The sequence below is a fragment of the Sinocyclocheilus anshuiensis genome, unplaced genomic scaffold, assembly GCF_001515605.1.
Source record: "Sinocyclocheilus anshuiensis isolate Anshui unplaced genomic scaffold, SAMN03320099.WGS_v1.1 scaffold322, whole genome shotgun sequence".
Classification (NCBI taxonomy): Eukaryota; Metazoa; Chordata; class Actinopteri; order Cypriniformes; family Cyprinidae; genus Sinocyclocheilus; species Sinocyclocheilus anshuiensis.
This window is the reverse complement of record NW_015542366.1, coordinates 70789-77114: the sequence shown is the minus strand read 5'-3', so window position 1 is coordinate 77114 and position 6326 is coordinate 70789. Positions and strand designations below refer to the sequence as shown.

The 6326-nt window shown below is 35.5% G+C and overlaps 1 protein-coding gene across 2 annotated transcripts in view; it reads left to right on the top strand.

Moving 5' to 3' along the window:
* LOC107692111 (SH3 and PX domain-containing protein 2A-like) overlaps positions 1–6326 on the top strand; it is a 92866-nt gene that overhangs the window by 69187 nt on the left and 17353 nt on the right. The window lies entirely within an intron of this gene.

Below are 6326 nucleotides of genomic sequence, written 5' to 3'. Positions count from 1 at the left end.
CGTAAATCATCTTACACTGTCAATAAGCGTGACTGATACTCGAGCAAACTCTGCTCTAACTGTCGACTAGCAGTGGGAGTCAGATTGCCCCCTAGTGGATGGCTAAAGATTTGTTAACTCGTATTCATAAATTCTCAAGGGAACGTCTCTGAATTAACTGATGCTCGCGCCCCCCTTGACAGACACTGGGCCCCACAGGTTGAAAACCCCTGCCCTAGTGGATCTGTCAGAGGCAGCATATTTATTACCACTGGATATCATTCAAAACCAACTTTTTAATGTGGCTGAAATTGCGGTTATAAGAAGCGATTGGCAGAAGGCGGGCTGCTCTGGCTTCCCTCTAGGTCATGGAGAGAGAACGATGGAAAAATCCCCCTTGTCCTTAATTTCATAATAGGCTAATGGATCCTGCAGGGCCTCAGAGTCTTACAGAGCACTTACAGAGTCACGCATCCCAAAGCAATACCAGCAGAATGCATTCAAAAGTTTTTGTTGAATGTCTGTAATATAGATAACGGTCAAAGAAATCAAGAGTTTATAGGTCAGTGTGCTGTTTTTGTAATAATTTTATGCTATTCTTCAACGGAACAAGGAAATTTTTTAACAAAACCTTCAAATAAATTTGATGGTTATTTGTGGAATAGGTTATACTGTATGTCAGTGGCGTTTACTACCACTGATGTTATTATACCTGGCACGCCACATTTTTGACATGGCAAGTTTGAATATGTTGTCAGCAAATAGCTGCTTACATTTTGTTATTGTTTTCACACAAAGCTATTGCATGGTTTTATATAATGGAATGGAATGTAGCCATTTTCACAGTACTTTTATGGTTCTTTTTTGAAGGTACTGTGAATATAGTCATCTTAAAAATTCTCTGTGAATTGCATAAATGTCCTGATATTTTTTGGAGTTGCTATGTGCTAGTTTTGATGGTAGTTTTGATAGTTCCAATGGTTCTTATATATATATATATATATATATATTACTTCTATTTACCAAGGATGCATTTAATTGATCAAAAAAGACAGTAAAATCATTTACAATGTTCTGTTTTTGAGAATCTTCTATTCATCAAATAACCAGTTAAAAAAAATCCTCAAAAATATTAACCGACACAACTGTTTTCAAAACTGATAATAATAAATGTTTCTTGAGCACCAAATCATATTAGAGTGATTTCTGAGGGATCACGTGACTGGAGTAATGGATGCTGAAAATTCAGCTTTGCCATCAAATTGGAATAAATTATATTTTAAAATATATTCAAATAGAAAAGAGTTATTGTACTATGTAATAGTATTTACTGTACTTCTGATCAAATGAATGTTGCCTTGGTGTGCATAACCTTTCACCTTAACAACCCCAAACATTTGAACGGTAGTGTAAATTCTTATCTGAGCGTGTTTAAATCTTTTAGCTCTTTTGTTTTTTTCCCCCTAGGCTGCTGTGCTTCCTGAACAATGCTCTACTATGAAAATTGCTCTGTGCCATCAATATTGTGAGGTTCCCTCCCATCCTCTCGCCTCTCTCTCCCCTGGGTCCATTCATTCAGCCGGTATCCCCCGCTTACTGAAACAGAATCAGTAGAGAGCTGCTCATGGTCTCGGGTAGACTAGTTTGTCTTGGCCTCGCTCCCATTGGAGATCCGGTCCGTGGAGAGCCACGCTGAACCTGGACCAAAGGGTTCAAACTTTCATTTGCATGTAGCTCTGAGGCCGTCTGAAAGGATCTTTATAAACCTGGTGCTACACCTCTCAGGGGTCTCTATTGTTTAATCGATTAAGGTCATTGAGATAATATTCTTGATAGTAAGAAGACCACAAAGCTGAAACAGCTGTCGTGGCTTTAAACATTTTGAAAATTAACTAATCAATACATTTATTTCTTTCTGTGAGAGTTTGGCAAGGAAAATCAATCAGTATCCAGCCTATCAACTTTAAAAGCATACAGTAGTTCACCCAGAAATAAAACTGGTCATTTACTCACCCTTTAACATGTATTCTTTTTCCTCTTTTTTATTCGCTTATTTCTTCTGCATAACACAAAAGAAGATATTTTAAAGAAGTTTTTGTCCATGTAATGAAAGTCAGGGGGGATTAATGGACAAAAATTAAATTAAATAAAAAAAAAGACATTTTTCAAAATATATTCTTTTTTGTTCCACAGAAGAAAGAAAGTCATATAGGTTTGGAATTACATGACAGTGAGTAAATGATGATAGAACCTTTCCCTTTCAAAATCGGATAGTTACAATTAATTATATTTTTCATGTTTAAATAAACAAAAGTGAAAATGTCATCATTTTCTCATCCTCATGACTTTCCAAACCTGTATACACTCATACTCAAATGTTTTTCTTCCCTTTCAGTTATATATTTTTGCTTAAGCATGTGTGTTTTTTGATTTTGGTTAATATTGTTTGTTCCTCAAGATCTCCATCATTCTCTCACTGATTACTTTTCTGAACAGTACTTGCCAGTTTCCTCAAAACATCACTCTCTGTTGTGTGGACCGGTCCAGAAAGAAAGTCTAGGAACGAAATAGCATGTTTATGCTGATCTAAGACCAGCTGTTCCTGAACAAATCTCAACCACTAGAGCTCTTGAAATAAAAACCACAACAGTGATCTCAGATCAGTGTGCATGAGCGGCCGACATCGTCAGCCTTTGAAGTTCAGACCAAAGGGAGCCCCCTCCGCCGCCTCGGCTTTGTCAGATAACACAAAACCCATTTTGGTCCTAAGCCCAAAACCTGATACTCCAGCTTTTCAGGAAAGAACTTGAGTGTGACTGAATGTAGGCCAGACTCTCTACTGGCCTGGATTTTAGAGAACGTCAGCTGAAATATCCTTCCAGTGATTTCAACCTGAGCTCTGTTAAATTAGTAATCAGACATATGACTCTTTATATATGACTTTATATTGATAGATAATATTGTGGTAAAAATGAGTTGGACAGCGATTCTTTTTGGCATTCTGAATGCGTATGTTAAAATAAAAGCATTTTATTATTAATGCTCTAAAACATACTGCTGTTCCTAACCATAATGGAAGTGACTGATTCTGACACTTTACCATTCAAAAGCTTAGAGTATAATTTTAAAATGTAATTTATTCCTGTGACAAAGCAGAATTCAGAAAGTGTATTTAGAAGGTTCAAAAGGACAGCATATTAATTTCTTAATTTAATAAATTGTGGATGAATTTTTAGGGAATAACAACTTAAAATAACTTTATAACAATTTTATAAAGTCTTTGTAAAGTTAATAATTTTGTGAAGTAAATAATTGCAGAATATTTTTTAAGAGGCAGAGTTTGGCTGCCATAGTTCAAAGTGAAGTTCTTCTGTCAAGAATGATTCTGCTCTCTCTCTCTCTCTCTCTGTAACTCATCTATATACAACAACTTTCATGTGTTCTATGATATATTGGAATGTTTTCATACATTGTTTCTGTTTTATGTTTGAATTTTTGTTTGCTACTTCAGCTCCAAAATAAGAAAGTGAAAGGCACATGTATTTTTGCTTGTCTTTTTTTTTTCTTCTAGCTGGTGCGAATGGAGGGAATGTGTGGTGAAAATTTCAGCTTTGAAGTTCAGGCCAAACATCTGTTCACTCTCTCTTTTGTCTTTGTCTTTTTTTGTTCAGCCGCTCTCGGTTCTTGCCTTTACTTTCCTCTCATTCATTTTAGTTTAATTCAGCTGTATTTTTGGATGATCAGAGCTGAACATCAAAATTATATCACACATGCGCTCAAATAAAAAACCCCAAATATTTTCGACTGGGGCGGGCATGGTGGTGGTGGGGGGGGCGGATGTCTGAAACCCATTAATGTTGGGATTGTTGGTGGTTAAGGCCCTGCCTGTGGACATTATGACATAATAATCAAGCTTTCATTTTCAGGCCTTTAGTGTATTACAGTAGATGCTGATGTCTTTGTTGAAAGACTGTCAAACTTAAAGCTAAACAAAACAATCAAAAACAGCTGAGTGTGTGAAAAGTGAGTAAAAGCGAGCTGAGTTGACTGAACAGCTGTGGCAAGGCATTTCATGAACCTCATAAGAAAATAAAAACAGTCAGAAGGAGAGGAAATATGTAAAATTAACCTAGTGACATCATGCGTTTTCTTTCTTTCTTTCCATTTAGTCTTTTTGTCAGTTGTCAAGTACATTCATATGTCCTTTTTTCTTTTTTATACCTTTAGTGCATTCATTTTTTTTGTCTGTTTTTCTTTTTTGTCTGCTCATTCATTCTTATGTATTGCGTTTGTTCTTTCATGCTTTTTTGTTTGTTCTTTCATCAGTTCTTTTTTTTCCTCGCATTAGTTTGTTTGTTCTTCCTTTCATTCTTTTATTTCTTCTTTCATTCATTTGCGATTGCTGATGTCTGCTGTTTCTGTGCTCCTAGTGACGGCAAAGGGAATTGCATAAATTATGATTGTTTTTAAACTGGCCTTCAATTCTTCAACCGAAGAGGTGATCCAAAACTCATACCATTGGTTCAGCCAGTAGTTGAAATGTTGAATGCATTGTTGAATGCATTGTTTTGATAATAGTGTATATACACACAAATATCAGGTGAAATAATCCATTTTTAGTTACACTGAACCCTTTTGTCAGTGCAAACCCATATGTTATTCTTTCTTCCATTGAACACAAAAGGACATGTTTTGAATAATGCTCACACTGCTCTATTCAATACAAAGGTGAATGTACACAACATCCTCTCTTACCATTGGCTGAGCCAGTAGCTGACATGTTGAATTGCTAAAAAACAAGAATGGTTTTGATAGTGCCAATACATCTGCATATTAAACTGGAATAGGAGAAAGAATTTTAACATCAAAACCAAATCTTATCTAACCGTTAGGCTTATCAAGCCTTGAATCCAATGAAAGCATCTTTGTGATGGCTAAACTGTGTGCAACCCTTGCCATTTTGCATTTTGTCTGAATTGACCCTCTGTGCTTGCCATAGACGGTTCCTGGTGTGCACAAACAGACAGTATCTCATTCAAAGAGGGTCAGTCAGGCAGGGTGGCCACAACCTGCTCTCAGCTCTCTCACAAATTCAGTAGCAAATTCATACTACTCGTGTGTGTGCGTGCATTTGTGAGAGAGATTTGCTGTGTCAGGGTGGTATAGATGTCAGTGTGGTCTATTTGGCTTAAATGTATCTTATGATTTCTGTATGTAAGCACTGTTCTGATCTGTTGGCACACTGAAGTAGATGTAGCACTAGTTTTCTGATCTCTGTGTTTGATTTCCATCTCTCTTCCAACTACTGGCATCACCATTCAGCTTTTTAAAATGAGAATCAGTGTTTCTTTGGAGTTTAAAATGTACATTCATGTTTTTGAAAGAAGTCTCTTATGCTCACGAAGGCTGCATTTGTTTGATCAACAATACAGTAAAAACAGAAATATTGTGAAATATTAACACAGTTTACAGTAACCGTTTTTTATTTAAATATATTTTCAAATGTTATTTATTCCTGTGATGCAAAGCTGAATTTTCAGCATCATTACTCCAGTCTTCAGTGTCACATGATCCTTCAGAAGTCATTCTAATATATCAGGAATCACTTTTGTGTAATATTTTGTGGAAACCGTAAAACATCTTTTTCAAGATTCTTTGTTGAATAGAATGTTTATTTTAACTGGAAATTTTTTTTAACATTGTAAATGTCTTTAACTTTAGTTTAGTTTAATGCATTGTTGTTGAATAAAAGTATTCTTTTTTTATTAAATATTAAATATATTAAATATATTAATTATTTAATTAATAAATAAAAACTTTCAATTGAGATTTGAGGCCAATTTTCTGGATAAATTTGGATGTAGTTTTGTTTTTAATATTATGGCAATACCAAAGTTGAAGTATTTATCTTGTGGTCTTGAGACCACATAAACATGGTTTTTACACACGTTTGAGGTGTATGATGTGAGTGAATAAATGTATTCTGGAGTGTATAGTATTCTGACATCATTATTGGCCCACGTTGGTGTTTAGAACATTTGGTGTTAATCACTTAGCGCTCTATCAAAAGACCTGCTTCTGTATTATTATGATGTCAGAGTTGGATTATTGCTGACTGATGACATCACACTGTTATGAACAGCTTGCCAGCAATACTCTGTTACCTTGGCAACAGGCTCAGAAGGATCTGTGTTTCAGCTGGAGAACCATTTTGAATTTTCATCCATTGGCGTTCACTTATGTCGGCTTTACATTTTTATGTGAGTGTGCCAAATATATGATTTTAATTCCAAAACCCAAATGATTTACCCAAATTAACTACTTGTGAACGTTGTATGGGCCTCTCT